The 22,280-nt window shown below is 41.0% G+C and overlaps 1 non-coding gene across 1 annotated transcript; it reads left to right on the top strand.

The window, feature by feature from the left end:
* Positions 1-18,083: 18,083 nt before the first annotated feature.
* Trnap-ugg lies at positions 18,084-18,166 on the top strand. Its single transcript has one exon. It is a non-coding gene; the product is annotated as a tRNA-Pro (tRNA).
* The last annotated feature ends 4,114 nt before the right edge of the window (positions 18,167-22,280 follow it).

Genomic DNA, 22,280 nt, shown 5'->3' with positions numbered 1-22,280 from the left:
GATTTCTGCAAGCAATATTTAGTACTTTTATCGCAAATGTAATGCATTTATATTTACGGTAACAATGAAAAACTAGCTAAAATTTATAGACGTATGTACTGCCATTCTACCTTCCCTTCGGTGAAGCAAACTGATTGGTAAACTCATTTCGTACTTCCTTGGCTGGTGGTGCCAATTATATCTGTCTAGGGGCTCCAACAGTACATTTGTTTCGGCCATCTGTCTTTGCGACATTCTCCTTTTCGACAATGATATTTTCGCAGCGGTACTGAACGCACATAGCTTCTGTAAGTTTGAGAAAACCTTCCACGAAATCACTAATTCGGCAAGTATTTGCAGCAAGATGCAAAAAAGCAGAACTAATTTTCACCCAGCAGCGGAGTGTACGCTGACTTGAAATTTCCTGATAAATTAAAACTGTTTTCCGCACCGGGAATCGAACCTGAGAAACATATGTGGCACACAGTTTTAATTTATCACGAAGTTTCATGCAAGAATTCATGCAAGGTAGTGTTTCCACTAACTTGCGAACATCTTGAAGTTGACGAAAGTAGCTGATATCGGTGGAAGAGGGGGCGGGGGCGAGGCTGCAGATATGGTGTTTCCTAACCCTGACACCACTAAGCTCGGATCTGTCACATGGATGTCTAAGGGGTGGGGGGGGGGGGGCAAAAACTGCCCTCACATTCTCTTCACCTTTTAACATTTTGTTTATTTGTTTTGATTATTTAACGAACTTGGAATTTCTTTACTAGGTTGCAACACACTTTCCATAGACATCAGGAACATTATAACATATACAAATACAATAAATAAAGTAATGAATATAAGAAATATTATTATATTTTATCATGAAACTAACACTTTCATATACATCAGACTTATATTAGGAAATCATAAAAGAACGTACAATAGCACACGACAAATAAGAAAACAGAAAATCAAAGTCAGAAATTACAATTGAGTTTCTCCTTCCCACTCGTTTTTATTTTCAATTTCACAACCTTTGCTTATGATTGTTTTTGCACAATGAGTGGAACACACATACTTGGGACACCTGCTACAAACTATAGACACTTTTGTCATCTGTTCTTTTTCCTTTTTAGAGTTTTTACTCTTCAAACATATGTGACATCTTCCTCTTGAATAAAATTCAACAGATTGAACAGTTTCAGTAATGCTGGGCAGCGTTTTCCCTAGAAAACTTTCCGTTGCAGAGGTGATAGGCTTTTGTAAACCCATGATATTCTTTGCTCTCTCTTCAACAGCTGGCCTAACGAGCTGTTGATCTAATTCTAGCAGATTCAACCTTCTTACACTATGCTTCGTCTTATTCCAGTTTGGGTTGTTTATCGTGAAAGTTGTTCGAGCATTGAGACAGGCAATATCTATCAAAGTGAAAGGTCCCTCGTTTTACTGAATGATGTCGCGTCATTTGATCAATGCTGTCTGTGCCCCCTTTGGTTTCATTGTAGCGGAGATTTATGTTTGTCTTTTTGTCCTCTGTCGACTCATCCACCTTGTTATCATTGTATGGTGTGGAAAGAGGTAGGAGGTTCTTAGTAGGCTTCAGTTTGGAGATGTGAAACCAAGGTAACTGGTGCGTTGCCTGTTTTCGGATCTGTGAATGAGAACTTAAGAGGAATATAGCTCTCGTCCCTGCGTATTCTTTAGCTGTTCTGGTAAGTGCTTTCTGTTACTCTTTAATGTTCCCACCAAAGGTAACTTATCATCACTGTAAAGCTCCACGGCTAGGTCTATGGATGTATAATAACGATCTGTTGTTATATCTCTTCCGTTTCCTGCCAGCGGATTCACTAGGCGTCTAACTGCCTTTGCACTCCGTTCCTCGGCAGATCGTTCATCCCACCCTGCATAGTCCTCCATTTTAGAACATACCGGTTATGTGCATCTGATAACATCCTAATCAAAATATGTCATACTTCCCAGGCGTATCTTTCAGAAAGATCTTAAAGGAACATCTTTCTCGAAATAGGGATAGCATTTCATCGATCGTTAGATCTGCACTTGGTATGTAGTGTTTCACAAACATTTCGTCAACTTCGTCGAAAACTTCACGAAGGGGGCAAAACTTATCCTGGTTTCGTCTTTCGGTTCTTGTTTCTTTATCATCAAATCTAATGAGGGACAGAAGTTCTCCACATCGAATATGATTCATTGTAGATATGTAGATATTCTTTGCCAGTACTTTCCCCCATAAGACCTCAAGAGGCAGTCTAGTGTTATTATTTGTGCCCATGCGTATCAAAGTACCAATGAAGGCGTACATTTCTTCTATGGCTGTAAGTTTTAAGTTCTTATTATGAGCTTCTTGGTTTGTATAGTCCACGATAATCTGCATTATTTCGGGAGTTATAAACTTTTTGAAAGATTCTGACACACTAGAGCTTGAGCCTTCATGAGTCAAACCTTCACGAAAATTCACTATATTTTGTACTGACCTGTGTACTTGCTTTGGAGGCACAGTAATATATTCCCTGCCGCATTTTGCTGTAACAATGATGCTGGGAGCAGCTGCATGCTGTTTATCAGGGGATGAACTCCGTAAAATTGACTCATTTTCAATTGCTGTGTCACTATCGTATGTCACAACTCTATCTACTGGATCACTTTCATCACCTTCACTTGCTTCATTTATTATAGCTGATACCTCTTCATGTGTGAGAAACCTCTGATACTGACGAGAAATTTTATTAGAACTGCGAGTAATGTACAACGCTCGAACAACAAAGGAGATTTATTTCAAAATAACAATGGCAACAGAATACAGCGGTACCAACAGTCAGAATCTGCATTTCTTTTTGCCATATTGAGAAATATTTTAATGAAAAAAGTTGGCTCACCGATGTCTAAGGGGGCAAAAACTACCCGCACTTAAATATAATAGGCAGATTTAAATAATTGCCAGCCGCCGTGGCCGAGCGGTTCTAGGCGCTTCAGTCCGGAACCGCGCGACTGCTACGGCCGCAAGTTCGAATCCTGCCTCGGGCATGGATGTGTGTGATGTCCTTAGGCTAGTTAAGTTTAAGTAGTTCTAAGTTCTAGGGGACTGATGACCTCAGATGTAAGTCCCATAGTGATCAGAGCCATTTGAACCATTTTTTAAATAATTCAAAAAAATTATAAAACCATGACAGCACATACTCTAGATATTCTTGATTCTTCACTCCAGCAAATACATATATTACACAAATAAAACAAATACTGCGGGCAATTTTTGACCCCTCCCCCCCCCCCCCCCCCCCTTAGTGCCTTAGTGATGCTAGGACTACTAATATTCCACACATTTCTGCGATTGTATGTGCCATACCACAGCAGGAAATTCGACAGACTGCCTAATAAATATGATTTGAGGATTTGATGTTAGAGTGGTCGCAAGACAGACAAATAAACTGCAACGACTCAATGAGGAAAACTGAACTGTTATCTAAAATAAAGGAAAACAAACCAGCCGTGCAACGTCACGGATAAAATCGCAGAGAGCAGAGGCCACAAAGCAGACCGCCCCGCAGCTGTGATCTAAATATCACAGAACTGGCGTTGACCAAAATAAAACGCAATTCCAGGGAGAACAGTGTCACTGGTGACATTTCGAAGGAAAGGTTAAATAATCTTGTTAATGGTGCTTTCCTTGCAGTTACTCATACGACTGGCCCGGCTACTGCAGGAAAGAGCAGCAGCTGGAGCAAGAATATTGGGCGCACGATGAAATAAAGGAGACGGCCAACGATGAAGTTATCATCCATACCGCGCCCTCGAGCGATGATGATGATGATTTTGAATCAAACACAAATGGTAGTGATCTTTAGTGAACATTATTTTGACAATTCTTTCATTCACAGTTAATGACACTTGGTAAACATTATTTCTGAGCTGTATTTAATAAATACAATGTGCAAGCAGATTCCAAAAATCAGTTTTTGGCTTTCGATTCATAGTGTCGTAAGTCGTACAGTCATCTTTCATTTTTCATTATTTGCGATACATAAATAATACAGAAGTTGTAGGTAAACCCCTTGAGGGCGAGAATGTCAACAAATTACGTGATTTCCGACTGCGGTCACAGTGGCTCCGACATCGGTGGGTTCCGCCGCCGACCATCTGCCAATCTTTTCAAATCAGTGCGCCACTACGCTCAGACTACAGCCGATCTTATCTCCCGAAAGTACAGACTTCGGACGACAGTCTGTGACATTCAAATCAGTTTAATTTCTTCCGTAAAATCGACCGACGTTCTTGCACACCAAAAATAGAGCGTTGGGAACTGGTAAGTTTAGTCCAAGAAATATTGAGTCTTTGACATCCTGAGGATAAAAATATCATAATCGGGATATAGCTCGGAATCAATGGACTGAAATGGCAGGTTTATTGGAAACTAAAACAGGCAAAATGTTTACTGTAAATTTTAGGCATAGATTATAACTCAAAAATTAATCTGTTCAAGTGAAGAGGGAGGTGTGTCTTATATGCTTATCCTGGATCTTTTTTGTGGAAAGCTGTCGTTAGTTGTCTACAAATTGTTATTACTGATTACTGGCGTTTTATGCCATTAGGGTAGTGATGCTGTTAATATGAAGTGGTTTCCAAATATGGTGTACGGTATGTATTTCCACTTTTAAGTGCTTTAGGTTTTCAGAGTACCTTATGCTAAACCTTCTGCTTCTGTTTCACTCGTGTGCTACATGACAGTCAATGAAGGTTAATTGACGTACATCAGCACAAATTTAAGTAAATACGGCGAACAGAGTGTTTATAAGCTGTTTTTCAAGGTCACCACGAATTATCTCGAGCATGTAGCAGAATGTTTCTCTCGTCATCTTATATATTTGTAAAACTTGCCTAGTTATTCCGGTACCAGAGGACAGAGTGTATGGTGCTCGCCATGTTTTTTATGGCATCCACATGCATTCGGCGTCTCTTTAATACCAAAAGCCGCTATGCAGCACTCGTATCCAAACACAGAGGCGTCGTGGTAGCCACTCCACCCTAAGAGTTTAAAATCTAACCTACTTCATACATAGAACAGATTCTAACCTAACCTAACCGTCATGACCCTGCCAAAAACTGGCGGAGGAGATCGGACGCACTATGACCACGCTGTCGGCCTTGATACGCCTGGGCATCGAATCAAGCAGAGCTTGGATGGCGTTTACAGGTACAGCTGCCCATGCAGCTTCAACACGATACCACAGTTCATCAAGAGCAGCGACTGGTGTATTGTGACGAGCCAGTTGCTCGGCCACCATTGACCAGACGCTTTCAATTGGTGAGAGATCTGGAGAATGTGCTGGCCAGTGCAGCAGTTAAACGTTTTCTGTATCCAGAAAGGCCCGTACAGGACCTCCAACATGTGGTCGTGCATTATCCTGCTGAAATGTAGGGTTTCGCAGGGATCGAATGAAGGGTAGAGCCATGGATCGTAATGCATCTGAAATGTAACGTCCACTGTTCAAAGTGCCGTCAATGCGAACAAGAGGTAACCGAGACGTTTAACCAATGGCACCACATACCATCACGCCGGATGATACGCCAGTATGGCGATGACGAATACACGCTTCCAATGTGCGTTCACCGCGATGTCACCAAACACGGATGCGACCATCATGATGCTGTAAACAGAACCTGGATTCATCCGAAAAAATGACGTTTTGCCATTCGTGCACTCAGGTTCGTCGCTGAGTAGACCATCGCAGGCGCTCCTGTCTGTGATGCAGCGTCGAGTGTAACCGCAGCCATGATCTCCGAGCTGATAGTCCATGCTGCTGCAAACGTCGTTGAACTGTTCGTGCAGATGGTTGTTGTCTTGCAAACGTGCCCATCTGTTGACTCAGGGATCGAGACGTGGCTGCACGATCCGTTACAGCCATGCAGATAAGATGCCTGACATCTCGACTGCTAGTGATAAGAGGCCTTTGGGATCCAGCACGGCGTTCCGTATTACCCTCCTGAACCCACCGATTCCATATTCTGCTAACAGTCATTGGATCTCGGCCAACGCGAGCAGCACTGTCGCGATACGACAAACCGCAATCGCGATAGGCTACAATCCGACCTTTATTAAAGTCGGAAACGTGATGGTACGCATTTCTCCTCCTTACACGATGCATCAAAAGAACGTTTCACCAGGCAACGCCGGTCAAGTGCTGTTTGTGTATGAGAAATCGGTTGGAAACTTTCCTCATGTTAGCGCGTTGTAGGTGTCGCCACCGGCGCCAACCTTGTGTGAATGCTCTGAAAAGCTAATCATTTGCATATGACAGCATCGTCTTCCTGTCGGTTAAATTTCGCGTCTGCAGCACGTCATCTTCGTGGTGTAGCAATTTTAATGGCCAGTAGTGTAGCTGCGTTCTGCCAAGACGCATGTATCAATGTAAGTTTCTTTAATTGAAAATAACACTCATTTTTGCTTCAACTTTGAGTCGTTTTATTTTGTGCAAATAATACCCTTGGTATGTTATTTGACAGGTTTTACATTTGAAATGCGACTGTATGAGGACGAATAACCGGCTTGCAGAATGTCTGTTTAGCCACCATTGCGGCTATCACACTGAGATTGCTATCAATTGTCGTAATTATACAGAATCAGGCTGCTTTTGTAATTTACGACGTCCAATTTGTTAGTGCGAACAATATTGGCGAGCTTGAAAGATTCGAAGCTGACATGGTTGTGAAAGTAAGAAACCAAGCCACTTATTCCCTCATCTTAAATATGTCGTGCAAATTAACATTTATTCTCCGTCAACTTAACTCCCCAGTTATAAAGTCAAAATGTACAGTCCTATTCTCTGTCGACTTAACTCCCCAGTTATAAAGTTAAAATTTACAGTGAAACATCTAGTTACACAGTGTTTGACAACTTACGCCTTTGCTGATTGGCATAACGCATTTAGCTATAAATAAAAGGGGTATCCTTCGCCTCTCCCCCATAAATGATGTAACATAAACATTTAACGTAAGTTTAGCATATGTAGCCACTAGTAGATGATGAAATATTTACGCAGAATTACATTTTAAGTATTACTACAATGCAGATGTTAAATAAAATGCTTTGTGTTGCACATATTTGAAACTAATGAAACATTTCTCTTGATACAATGAAGAACCAGTGAGATGAATATGTGTAGTTACAAGAATAACTGATGAAGAATAAATAAAAGCAGGAAAACATTTGTGTCGTTACTCAAAAGATAGAATGTCCCTTACAGTGAGAATCATAGTCACGCTATTTAAAATATTTATCGAGAGGTGCAAACAATACAAGAAGTGCAAGAAAAAAATTCATTTTGACACAACGATACGAGAGTTACGCCATCGCTGCCTATTGGAGCCACGTGTATATAAACTTGTCCGTAGTATGAACAGTAATTAGATAAGTACAATTCAGTACGGAACTTTAATGTTCGTCTACAACGTTGCCTTTCCACAGAACTTTAGCAAAGTCTTTTTCTAGTAATATTCTGTATATCTATCTTAACGTTGATCTTGTTTCATACTTCTACTATTAAAGAGTAATTTAGAAGCAGATTTCACAATGAATTCTTGCGTAGGCGTTGTTGAATCTAATTCTCACTATGTTCTTTCGGTTACTACTTTAACAGCCACATGAATTTGATGATACTCAGGACGTTCATTTGCCTAAAAATAAAAATAAAAACAGATTTAATCCGTATCTTCAAGGAATCAAAGAACGTGTTTTAGTATTAGTTGAGCAGAGACGTGTTATACCCAGTAGTAAATAAAAGAAAATTTTTGAAACATATTCAGTGCTTGATAAAATCTTATTGTGATTTGAATGTGTAAAATAAATTAGTGTAAATATGTACGTATAAAAAGCTATGTCAATTCTGTATTAGTGATAAACTTATCCGTTACCAGTACGAAAACAAGGAGGGCACGAACTAAGCACAACAGTGAAGTGTAACAATTATGACAAATGTTTATGAACAAATTTAAAGAAACTTTATTTGTGCAATAAAGTGAAATTCTGAGGAGGTATTAGAAGAGGCAAGTGAGACTGAGTGTGCGCGGTGCATCGAAACGTCGACATGGCGAACTACTTCAAAGCGTATTACAAACGTATGGCGAACTTGCCGAACTGACGCCTTGCCCACATACACCCCACTCTTGTGTTATGTTGAGGTTTCACTGCGCTACACCTAAACCGTCGCAGTAGCTTGGGAATGCGACTTAAAGACACAAGGCAAAATACGGTGGTTAGCTTGATGGGGCCGCTGTACGGTTTCAGGCTACACTGGGAGTCAACATTGCTGAGAATTCTAATGGCAAGGCGAAACAACGCAACGGTCTTTAGAAAAACGCAGCTCAAAATATCGTAATTGAAAAACATTGCTTGTTATAAGCCAAAATATACCTAAGGACAATAATGAGTACCTAATATGAAGTATTTGCTTTCACTGTAGGCAGTTCTTTGTACAATGTTGTTTATACAGAAAGTAAGTTTTAGTGTTCAGTTGGGCAAACATGTGGCTCTCGTGAGAAGAAAAACTGAATAAATCCCTCACACCCTTTACTATCTTCTGATCACATAATAAAATGTACTTTCCTGGACCATACACTTACATTACTCCGAGTTAAAAACCTGTGGTTTTCCAAAACCATGAATGCATACTGTAAATTTTTGTAATCAGGTTAACTCCTGCTACTGTCTGCTATTACATGCAAGAACTGAAGTATGCCCGTCTAGCGACAGTGGGAGCAGATGTAATGGTATATAGTACGTGGTAACAAAATTTGTCATTATAAAAATTTGTAACAAGAAGTATGTATTTATTGGAAGCAACATAACTACGATTTTATAAAATAAACAGTATAATCATTCAAAATATGACTAGAAAAGAAAAACTAAATCTTCATGATCTTGTCTGTTATTTATTTTCGAGGTGGTCTTCTTGCTTGTTCTAGCAACTGTGTGACATGAGAAGAACTCTTGAAATGGGGCAAAGTTTTACATAAATTACGTGCAAAATATCTCGTATGAAGTTTACAAATATTTGTATGTTAATTAATCATTGTTGCTGTTGTGGTCTTCAGTCCAAAGACTGGTTTGATGCAGCTGCCCATGCTACCCTATCCTGTGCAAGCCTTTTCATCTCCACGTGACTACTGCAACCTACATCTCTCTGAATCTGTTAACTGTATTCATCACTTAGTCTTCCTTTACGATTTTTACCCCCCAAGCTTTCCTCCAGTGCTAAATTGGTGATCCTTTGATGCCTCAGAATGTGTCCTACTAACCGATCCCTTCTTTTAATCAGGTTGTACCACAGATTACTCTTCTCACCAATTCTATTCAGTACCTCATCTTAATTAGTGATCTACCTATCTAGTCTTCAGCACTTTTCTATAGCACCATATTTAAAGGCTTCTATCCCCTCCTTGTCTAAACTGTTAATTGTCCATGTTTCCCATCCATACATGGCTACACTCCACACAAGTACTTTTACAAACGACTTCCTGATTCTTAAATCTAAACTCGATGTTAACAAATTTCTCTTCTTCAGAAACGCTTTCCTTGCCATTGGCAGTCTATATTTTATATCCTCCCTACTTCGAACACGATTACATTCCATTATCCTCGTTTTGCTTTTGTTGACAATCATCCTATATCCTCCTTTCAAGACACTGTCTATTCCATTCAACTGTCTTCCAAGTCCTTTGCTGCCTCTGACAGTATTACATTGTCATCGGCAAACCTCAATGTTTTTATTTCTTCTCCCTGGATTTCCATTCCTACTTCATTTTTTGTTTGTTTCGTTTGCTGCTTGCTCATATACATACTGAATAACATCGGGGATAGGCTTCAACCCTGTCTCATTCCCTTGTCAACCACTGCTTTCCTTTTGTGCTCCTCCACTCATATAACTGCCATGTGGTTTCTGTACAAATTGCATATAGCCTTTCGCTCCCTGCATTTTACTCCTGCCACCTGTAGAATTTGAAAGAGAGTGGCCCGGTAAACATTGTCAAACGCTTTCTCTAAGGCTATAAAAGCTATAATCGTATGTTTGCCTTTCCTTAATCTATATTCTATGATAAGTCATAGGGTCAGTATTGCCTCGCGTGTTCCTACATTTCTCCGGAATCCGAACTGATCTTCCCGAAGGTCGGCTTCTACCAGTTTTTCCATTCTTCTGTAAAGGATTCGGCTTAATACTTTGCAACCGTGACTTCTTAAACTGATAGTTCGGTAATTTTCACACCTGTCAACACCTTCTTTCATAGGAATTGGGATATTATATTCTTCTTGAAGTCAGGTTATTTCGCCTATCTCATAAATCTTGCTCACCAGATGGAAGAGTTTTGTCATTAGTAGTTCTAACGGAATGTTGTCTAGTCCCGGGACCTTATTTTGAATTAAAACTTTCAGTGCTTTGTCCCCTTTCTCATCTTCCTCTATGTCCTCTTCCATGCCATAATATTGCTCTCAAGTACATCTCCCTTGTATGGACGCTCTATGTACTCCAACTTTTCTGCTTTTGCTTCTTTGCTTAGGAATGGTTTTCCATCTCAACTCTTGTTATTCATACAGATCGTTCTCTTTTCTCCAAAGCTCTTTTTAACTTTGCTATAGGCAGTATATATCTTACCCCAAGTGATATATGCTTCTACATCCTTATATTTGCCCTCTAACCATTCCTGCTTAGCCATTTTGCAGATACTGTCGATCTCATTTTTAGACGTTTGTATTCCCTTTCGCCTGCTTCATTTATTGCATTTTTATATTTTCTCCTTTCATCGATTAAATTCAATACCTCTTGTGCTACCCAAGGATTTCTACTAGCCCTCATCTTTTTACCTACTTGATCCTCTGCTGCCTTCGCTATTTCATCTCTCAATGCTATCCATTCCTCTTCTACTGTATTTCTTGCCCCCATTCTTGTCAGTCATTCCCTAATGTTCTCTATGAAACTCGCTACAGCCTCTCGTTCTTCCAGTTTATGCAGGTACCACCGCCTTAAATTCCTGCCTTTTTGCAGTTTCTTCAGTTTTAATCTGATGTTCATAACCAATAAATTGTGGTCAGAGTCCACATCTGCCCCTGGAAATGTCTTACAATTTAAAACCTGGTTCCTCAATCTCTGCCTAACCATTACATAATCAGTCTGAAGCCTTCCAGTGTCTCCAGGTCTCCTCCACGTATACAGCCTTCTTTCATGATTCTTAAACAAAGTGTTAGCTATGATTAAATTAAGCTATGTGCAAAATTCTACCAGGCGGCTTCCTCTTTGATTCCTTTCTCCAAGTCCATATTTTAGTCTCCCTTCAGTAGCTAAATAATTTCTTTTATCTCATCATACATTTGCTGTATCTCCTCCTCATCTGCAGAGCTACTTGGCGTATAAACTTTTACTACTGTGGTGAGTGTGGGCTTCATGTCTATTTTGGCTACAATAGTGCATTCACTATGCTATACATAGTATCTTATCCATGTTCATGTTTTTTAATTCATTATTAAACCTGCTCCTACATTGTTCCTATTTGACATTGTATTTATAACCCTGTATTCACCTGACCAGAAGTCCTGTCCTTTCTGCCATCGAACTTCACTAATTCCCACTATATCTAATTTTAACCTATCCATTTCCCTTTTTAAATTTTCTAACCTACCTTCCCTATTAAGGGATCTCACATTCCACGCTCCTATCCGTAGAACGCCTGTTTTCTTTCTCCTGATAACGACGTCCTCCTAAGTAGTCCCCGCCCAGGGATCCAAATGGGGAACTATTTTACCTCCGGAATATTTTACCCAAGAGGATGCCATCATCATTTAACTATACAGTAAAGCTGCATGCCCTGGGGAAAAATTACGGCTAGTTTTCCTTTGTTTTCAGCCGTTTGCAGTACCAGCACAGGAAGGTCGTTTTGACAGAAGTTACAAAACCAGATCAGTCAGCCATCCAGACTGTTGTCCCTGCAACTACTGAAAAGGCTGCTGCCCCTCTTCAGGAACCACACGTTTGTCTGGCCTCTCAACAGATACCCCTCCGCTGTGATCGCACCTACGGTATGGCATCTGTTTTGCTGAGGCATGCAAGCTTCCCCACCAATGGCAAGCTCAATGGTTTATGGGGCGGGGGCGTGAAATTAATCAATACTTACAACAACATACACCCGTTTTAACTCAAGAAAACTTAGCAATGAAAATGACCGAATCGCCTCCGTTATGGCCAACATGGTAATAACTGTTGAAATGAGTGGTCACGTAACAGACGTCACAACTGTCCCAAGAAACCAAAAAGGAAAAAGTCAACTTTAAAATATTGATGGACACTGGACTGTGTGGGAACATCAACAAATTGATTTAGAGATTTTCATAAGATAGATGACTCAGCACACTTTATAATGCTGTTGTTTTTGTAGCCTTCAGTCCAGAGACTGATTTGATGCAGCTTTCCATGCTACCCTATCCCGTGCAAGCGTCTTCATCTCCGAGTAACCACTGCAACCTACATTCTTCTGAATCTGCTTAGTGTATTCATCCTCTGGTCTCCCTCTACGATTTTTACCCTTCAGTACTAAATTGGTGATCCCTTGACGCCTCAGGACACGTCCTACCAACCGATCCCTTCTTTTAGTCAGGTTGTGCCACGAAGTCCTCTTCTCCCCAATTCTATTCAGTACCTCATTGTTAGTTACATGATCTACCTATCTAAACTTCAGCATTCTTCTGCAGCACCACATTTCGAAAGGTTCTATTCTCTACCTGTCTGAACTATTTATCGTCGATGTTTCACTTCCATACATGGCTACACTCCACACAAATACTTTCGGGAAAGACTTCCTAACATTTAAATCTAAACTCGATGTTGACATATTTTTCTTCTTCAGAAACGCTTTCCTTGCCATGGCCAGTCTAGATTTTATATCGTGCCTACTTCGACCATCATCAGTTATTTACCTCCCCAAATAGCAAAACTCAACTACTTTAGATGTCTCATTTCCTCATTACCTCAGCATCACCTGGTTTAATTCGACAACATTCCATTTTCCGCGCTTTGCTTTTGTTGATGTTCAGTTCATCTTATATCCTCCTTTCAAGACACTGTCTATTCCATTCAACAGCTCTTCCAGGTCCTTTGCTGCCTCTGACAGAATTACAATGTCATCGGCAAACCTCAAAGTTTTTATTTCTTCTCCATGGATTTTAATTCCTACTCCCGATTTTTGTTTTGTTTCCTTTACTTGTTGCTCAATATATAGATTGAATAACATCGGGGATAGGCTACAACCCTGTCTCACTCCCTTCCCAACCACTGCTTTCCTTTCATGCCCCTCGACTCTTTATTACTGCCATCTGGTTTCTGTACAAACTGTAAATAGCCGTTCGCTCCCCGTATTTTACCACTGCCACCTTCAGAATTTGAAAAAGTATTCCAGTCAACATTGTCAAAAGCTTTCTCTAAGTCTAAGAATGCAAGAAACGTAGGTTTGCCTTTCCTTAATCTGTCAGTCTCTAACGCTCCCAGGGGTACTAATGGTGACGGTCCCTTAAACTGGCCGTGTGCTCTTGACCGTGCTTCCTGGCCACACCACGTACCTGATACTTCTGTGGCGGTCATATTGTTCTGCTCCACACTGCTGCTGGCTTGCCTGAAATTATGTATCTAAAATATGCAAGTAGGTTTAGGGGAGCCATTCAACATTAAACGCAACACTGCCTACGTCTGGTATGAACAACTATATTCTGAGACGCTAAGAAAATCGCGGGTTGAACTGTTTATACTCTATGTCATAAGTGTTTATGTCAATTAACATACTGATGATTATCTGTCCACAGTTATTTGGACGAGCGTCGGGTAACCGACACGACACCGGTGATTGTTGATGTTGCGGAATCCGAATGGTCGGACGAAAGTTCTTAACGCTCGTCACGCACACACAGATATCTGGTACCAGTCCTTTTTGACACCTGTAATAATATAACACTGTTCATAACACAGTTCACAGTTGTCACTTGTACGAGCGTGCGCGCAGCCGTCGCGGCGCGGCTGATTGTTGATGCGGAACGCGATGACTGAACGTACGTTCTCACGCTCGCTACAAGACACAGGCATTTGATTGCACTCCTTTGTGGTAACTATTTTTACTAATTCACACTTGTCATTCTGGGAGACCGAAGACGACGCGGACGACTGATGTTCGGTATAACACGCAACGAGCGGATACTTAAACACTTTATTGGTGGCGCTGTTCATATTTCATTACTTCTTTACGCATTTTTCTCTGAAGCCACTTCCATATCTCAGTACTTCACTGTAATAGTACTTGTAGTAACACCTGAACTTCCATAACAATGCCTTTCACATGTAGAGTTACTCACAGCACAACATAACAGCTACGTGTCCCGTGCTCGACTCTGAAAAAACCGCGGCCACTCGCAAAGATACTCCGCAACCAAGCCAGCGATATGACGATACGCTTACAAGTCGAAGGGTCAGTATTGCCTTGCGTGTTCCAACATTTCTACGGAATCCAAACTGCTTCTAACAGTTTTTCCATTCGTCTATAAAGAATTCGTGATAGTATTTTGCAGCTGTGACTTAGTAAACTGACAGTTCGGTAATTTTCACACCTGTCAACACCTGCTTTCTTTGGAATTGGAATTATTATATTCTTTTGAAGTCGGAGGGTATTTCGCCTGTCTCATACATCTTGCTCACCAGATGGTAGAGTATAGTTATGGCTGGCTCTCCCAAGACTATCAGTAGTTCTAATGGAATGTTGTCGACTCCCGGCGCCTTGTTTCGAGTTAAGTCTTTCAGTGCTTTATCAAATTCTTCCTTCACGCAGTATCATATCGCCCTTCTCATCTTCCTCTACGTCCTCTTCTATTTCCTTAATATTGCCCTCCACTACATCGCCTTTCTATAGACCCTCTATATTCTCGTTTCACCTTTCTGCTTTCCTTCTGTGCTTTGTACTGGTTTCCCATCTGATTTCTTGATATTCTAACAGTTGGTTCTCTTTTCTCCAAAGGTCTGTTTAATTTTCCTGTAGACAGTATCTATCTTAGCTCTAGTGGTATATACCTCTACATCTTTACGTTTGTCGTCTAGCCATCCTTGCTTAGCCATTTTTCACTTCCTGTCGATCTAATTTTTGAGACGTTTGTATTTCTTTTCACCTGCATTTTTATATTTCCTCCTTTCATCAATTAAATTCAATACCTCTTCTGTTACCCAAGGATTTCTTCTAGCCCTCGTCTTTTGGCGTACTTGATCCTCTGCTGCCTTCACTATTTCATCTCTCAATGCTACCCATTCTTCTTCTACTGTATTTCTTTCCCCTGTATTTCCCAATTGTTCCCTAATGCTCTCTCTGAAAGTCACTAAAACTTCTGGCTCTTTAAGTTTATCCAGGTCCCATCTCCTTAAATTCCTACCTTTTTGCAGTTTCTTCAGTTTTAATCTACAGTTCATAGCCAATAAATTGTGGTCAGAGTCCACGTCTGCTCCTGGAAATGTCTCACAGTTTAATACCTGGTTCCTAAATCTCTGTCTAACCATCATATAATCTATCTGAAATCTTCCAGTGTCTCCAGGCGTCTTCCACACATCATCATTCTTGCTTGATTCTTAAGCGTTAGCTATGATGAAGTTATACTATGCGCAAAATTCTACCAGGCGGCTTCCTCTTTCATTCCTTACCTCCAGTCCATATTCAACTACTACTTTTCCTTCTCTTCCTTTCCATACTATCGAATTTCTTTTATCTTATCATACATTTCTTCAATCTCTTCGTCATCTGCGGAGCTAGTTGTCATATGAACTTATAGCACTGTGGTAGGCATCAGCTTTGTATCTATCTTGGCTACATGAATGCATTCACTATGCTGTTTGTAGTAACTTATCCGCGCTCCTATTTTTTATTCATTGTTAAACCTACTCCTGCGTTACCCCTATTAGATTTTCTATTTATGATGGTCGAAGTAGAGAGGATATAAAATGTAGATTGGCAATGGCAAGGAAAGCGTCTCTGAAGAAGAGAAATTTGTTAACATCGAGTATAGATTTAAGTGTCAGGAAGTCGTTTCTGAAAGTATTTGTATGGAGTGCAGCCATGTGTGGAAGTGAAACATGGACGATAAACAGTTTGGACAAGAAGAGAATAGAAGCTTTTGAAATGTGGTGCTACAGAAGAATGCTGAAGATTAGATGGGTAGACCACATAACTAATGATGAAGTATTGAATAGAATTGGGGAGAAGAGGAGTATGTGGCACAACTTGACAAAAAGAAGGGACTGGTTGGTAGGACATGTTCTGAGGCATCAAGGGATCACAAATTTAGCATTGGAGGGCAGCGTGGAGGGTAAAAGTCGTAGAGGGAGACCAAGAGATGAATACACTAAGCAGATTCAGAAGGATGTAGGTTGCAGTAAGTACTGGGAGATGAAGAAGCTTGCGCAGGATAGGGTAGCATGGAGAGCTGCATCAAACCAGTCTCAGGACTAAAGACCACAACACAACAACACATTTATAGCCCTGAATTCACCTGACCAGGCATCTTGTTCCTCCTGCCACCAAACTTCACTAATTCCCACCATATCTAACTTTAACCTATCCATTTCCCTTTTTAAATTTTCTAACATACCTACCCGATTAAGGGACCTGATATTCCACGCTCCGATCCCTAGAACGCCAGTTCTGTTTTCCTGATAACGATGTCCTCCTGAGTAGTCCGCACCCAGAGTTCCGAATGGTGAACTATTTTAGCTCCAGAATACTTTACCCAAGAGGACGCCATCAGCATTTAACCATACAGTAAAGCTGCATGCTCGGGAAAAATTACGTCTGTAGCTTCCCCTTGCTTTCAGCCGTTCGCAGTACCAGCACAGCATGCCTGTTTCGATTAATGTTACAAGGCCAGATCAGTCAATCATCCAGACTGTTGCCCCTGCAACTACTGAATAGGCTACTGCCCGTCTTCAGAAGCCCCACGTTTGTCTGGTCTCTCAACAGATACCCCTCCACTGTGGTTGCACCTACGGTATGGCTATCTATGTGTGTTGTGGCCGAGCCATTCTAGGCGCTTCAGTCCGGAACCGCGTTGCTGTTACGGTCGCAGGTTCGAATCCTGCCTCGGGCATGAATGTGTGTGCTGTCCTTAGGTTAGTTAGGTTTAAGTAGTTCTAAGTCTAGGAGACTGATGATCTCAGATGTTAAGTCCCATTGTGCCATTTAAACCATTTTGTGTGTTTTCCTTGAGACAGTTGTTCACAACCTTTTCCATTATTATTATTCTGTTAATATACCGTACATGCCATTGCAGACATCAGGAACTGATGTATAGCAGCTATTGAAATGCCAAACAAACAATGATGTAACTATCTCCAGTTACTACTAACCATAGAGTTCATGCTAGCTTCTCTACAGGTAATGTTGGTCGTCGGTAATTAGCGTCCTGTTTTTAAATTTCCTCTTCAGTTGTAACGAGAATCCAGCAGAAACCTGTCAACCTACATATATCTCACGCTTTGTACTCTTGCTAATTAGGAAAGTTGGATCTGGAATTCAGTGTTAAGTGCACTAGCCACACTCATTTCTCGTTTACGTGCGTTTACCGACACTATATCGGAACAAACTGTCCTAAAAATAACGGGTCTGGAAGATATCTTTCATGCTGTGTATCACTGAAACTGCATATTCTCGTAATACGCGAGTATAAATACGATAACAATCAAATTTGGCGCTGATATCGACATGTCTGCTGCTCGGTAGTCTTGTCCGTTCGCTCCACATTGAAGTCGTACGGTTTAAACATGAGACAAAGTGGTTATTTGCTTACCTTACGATGCTTTCTTTCTCAGATTGCAATGCGCATGTATTATTCGACATACGAATGTACGTATGGAACGGTTTTTTCGATTGTATGCCACAACGCATAGGGCATATAGCGTAATATTTATGAATAAGTGCTGGAAAATGACTTAAGAATCGAAGTTGGCCAATCGCACAACAAATAAAGGATATGAATGGTGGGCTCCATGTGGTTCCCAAGTCGTGCAGCGACCGTAAACCATAAAATTACCAATATGCAGCCGGCCGGAGTGGCCGAGCGGTTGAAGGCGCTACGGTCTGGAACCGCACGACCGTTCGGTCGCAGGTTCGAATCCTGCCTCGGGCATGGATGTGTGTGATGTCCTTAGGTTAGTTAGGTTTAAGTAGTTCTAAGTTCTAGGGGACTTATGACCACAGCAGTTGAGTCCCATAGTGCTCAGAGCCATTTGAACCATTTGAACCAATATGCAGCAACCAGTCGCAAAATCATGTTTTATTTATTCACTGTTGCAAATCGATTTCAACTGATTAACAGCCATCATCGGTGCTTTCAACTCAGGGCACATGTCGGTCGAAAGCACCGATGATGGCCGTTAATCAGTTGAAATCGATTTACAAAAGTGAAAAAATAAAACATGATTTTGCGACTGGTTGCTGCATATTTGGTAATTTTAAATAAAGGATAATTACTTAGCTTACTAGGGATAACGTTTTCTTTCACAAAATTCTTGGAGGCTGCGGACACATACATGAACAAAATATTCCAAGTGTCCTCTCGCAGATTAATTTACTCTGTGAATCTAACACCTTCATCACATTGGAAATTGTTTGTAGATTCTTCTGCTAACAAATACAGCATACTGCTTGTCAGACCCATCCGATGCAATGACTGCTGTGCTGTGCAAGGCAAATGCTGCGACTGTAAAAAATGCAACACAATTTTGCTTTATGAAATGTGTTCGCAAACTGCGAATGCAGTACCACCATAGTTAGGCAATTTACTGTAAACAAATCAAAATTTGTGACAGACCGGGATTCGGACCCGGATTTCTCGCTTCGTGCAAGCAATCGTCTTTACTGCTTTATTTTTCATTTTGTTCGTTACTGTTCGTTGAATTTGTTGGGGCGGACGTCCTATCACGCCCGTTCACTCAGTTTTTTTATTACAGAGGGCAGATAACCCTCTGACCGAACACGCTGAGCAACGCGCCGGCTACCTGCTTCGTATATCCGAGCTCGTTTCGCGGACGGACCCAAACATCCATTTGTCCCGGTGTTCGCTCGATTATGTGGTTCCCGCACAAGGAGAGAATTATTTTCGTCAGGTTGCTTTGGCTTTGGCATGTATGCATGCCCGAAGGAACATTGCACTGAAATTTACAGACATTGTAAAATACAGACACTGTACTAGTATGGAATTTAGCTTTAGTCTAAGCCCTAAACTTAAGCAACATTGAATTTTGCACATTAACAAACATTGCCAAAGGTGAAAGAAGTGACAATTGCAAAAAAGAAAAGAGATTGAGCTTGAGACCTTCTACACAGTAACCCACAAAGCATCCACTTCTTTTCTTTTTTTGTCAGACTTTTATTTAAGCAAATTTAACATTGTACAAGGCACATCACAATATCATCAAGCAATCAGTTTCCAAATATTTGTTTGTTTGTTTTGTGGTTTGGGACCTGTGCTTGTCATCGGCTTTGAATTAACTATCATGAAAATAAGCAGTTCATCTTGTGGTCTGTCAGTAACTCTTGAAAATACTTTCTGAGTATCTTTTATTCAGTTTGCCCTTCTTCTAGTCATTTTCAGTTTGTCACACGTGGTTATTGTAACTTTTAACAAGTTTGCTAACTTTTCTTATATTTAAAATTTAAAGATTAAAACAGTTTTGATCACAACTTTTTATTTTTATTGGAGTGACTGGTTTCGATTCTATTTAAGAACCATCTTCAGACTCCAGAACGGTGGGTGGACTCTGTGGAGCAAGTTGCGCCGACCCTCGAATAGAATCGAAACCGGCCACTCCAATAAAAATAAAAAGTTGCGATCAAGACTATTTTAATTTTTAAGTTTTAATTTTAATAGATCGCTGATAATGTTTTCAAAAATTTTATTTCTTATATTTTTTGGTTTTCGTTAAGCTGAATGCTTTACAGACGTATACAGCCAAAAATATTCCTTGTATTTATTTCCTCTTATCAGCAGGCCTGTACAGGGTACAGTGTGTTGTCGCTCTTTTAATCCAGTTCAAGCATTGCGTTATGTGGATGGGTACGGGAGTTCATCTTGATTTAGATAACCTGCTTGTCGATATATGTGTGAGCCGTTTTTTTTTTATGCTTGCTGCCTTATGTCAGATAACTTGGCAAATGTCAGTTATGTGTTCTTCGCTGTCGATTAAATTACAAGGACACATGGGTGAGTCTGCCAGGTGGATATAATAAAGTCTTGAGTGCGTTGTAAATTTTTTGTTAACTGCTGTATACCAGGTTTCATTCACGTTTGCTGGCGAATTCCAATCTTGGCAGAAAATTTTATGAAATAGTTCCATCGCGTTTGTGCTTTTCTTTCGATTAGTTTTAGATAAATTTCCTTGACTATGTCATATTCTGTACTGGCATGTTTGTTTGTATGTAACTGAATTCGATTAAAAATTGCCTGAGATGGTGAAATACAGTTGCAACGTACTGTGCGTTCATATGCGTGTTCACATTGACAGGAGTAATTTCATTGAGCAAGTGAAATGTTAAGCTGTTGGATGATTTCTTCGATAGCTGGCTTTTGACTTCGTACTGACACCCACAGACTTTATTCCGTTTCTGTAGCGAGAGTTATAAGAGTCATATTTAACTTTGAAGATGTTCCCGTGGGTTACGATGAGCGCTTAAGGCCGACAATTCTGGTAGCTGTGTCTCGAGGAACGGATATCACCTGCGCCACATAGATGATTTTTGAAACGATATACATGTTTACCAATAATGCCCTCTGAAGTTAGTCGAGTGTCCTCATGCTGTGCTCGTGTGCACTTACTCGTATTCTTGCGAGCAGTTTCTTTTACTATCGGCGACGATGGGGTGCTTCGCATTGGAACAGTAGTCATTACCGAATATTTTCGTATGGAAGACCACATTTAGTTTGTTGTGACCTTTTCGGACGCTTTGTCCTCGAAAAATGTACAATGACGCATAAACGTACCCTGCAGTGGCTGTTTCAAACTGTTCTAATGTAGTTGTTCTTTGGTTTTATTTTCAGTTAGTTATTCCACACTTGACAGTGTACATGCATTCATGTTTGTGTAAAGGTAAGCTGTGATCGAGTTTATGTGGGAATAAATATCTTGTTTTCTCCGTTATCCACATAATTGGTGACTCCGACCGACTACGAGTTTCGCACCACTGACGCCTGTTACGAGCCAGCCGCACGGCGCTCAATCCCACACGAGAATGAATGACTCACCAGCCCCAATTGGACCGGCACTCAGCAATGCAATTAACAGAGTAACAATGAAACCTCCACCATTCCGGCAACATAAATTTTTATTATGGTTTGTCCAGCTAGAAAGTTATTTCGTCCTCGCACAAACATCGGCGGACGAGACTAAATACAGCTATGTGGTTGCAGCGCACACGAAGGATCTAGTAGCAGAACTTCAAGATATTGTAGCCTCAGCACCGGATACTGAACGATACGCATCGATTAAAAGCGCATTGATCACACGCTTGTCGCAATCAGAAGCAAAACAGCTAGAGAAGCTCTGCGCACTGAGGAGCTCAGAGGTCGAAATCCGTCACAACTGCTAAAGGCGTTTATGCGCATTGGCAAGTAATAATGTAAGTCATGATGTGCTACGGAATGTATGGTAGTCCTGACTGCCAGCAAACATCCAAAAAATTGTCACAGTGGTTGCGGGCGATTTAAACTCACTGGCACAAACGGCTGACTGGTTGGTTGAAATGTATCCTGCAACAAATGTCTCAGCGTTGACATCGCAACAAGAAAATGTTCCCAAGGTGACGCTAGCCTCCCTGCAATCACAGCTGGCAGATTTGACCACGCGGGTGCGTAACTGCATTACAGTCAACGCACAACCGTCAACGGCACGCCGCCGGCGATCACAAGGTCTTAATCGATTGCCGTCAGCACAGAACAATGTTGGTACCACTGGAAGTTCGTTAATGATGCGCGAAAGTGTACGCCACCTTGCAAGTGGAAGAACGAATCAGTCACCGTAGCAGCGACAACTTCTATCGCAAACACCCACAGACGTTTTGAGTCGGACCGCGGTGCAAAACTACAATACACAATACCTGGTCGATATAGCGGCAGAAGTGTCGGCATACCCAGCAAAACGCCTAGCATGCCGGAGCTGTGACGATTGCTGTTCATTCGCCACTCATGACTCCGATATTATAAGTAACATTATTCGTTACCCTGGGGCTACGCCGTGTATTTAGAG

The sequence above is a fragment of the Schistocerca americana genome, chromosome 1 (genome assembly GCF_021461395.2).
Source record: "Schistocerca americana isolate TAMUIC-IGC-003095 chromosome 1, iqSchAmer2.1, whole genome shotgun sequence".
NCBI lineage: Eukaryota > Metazoa > Arthropoda > Insecta > Orthoptera > Acrididae > Schistocerca > Schistocerca americana.
This window is presented reverse-complemented; position numbering and strand designations above follow the sequence as displayed.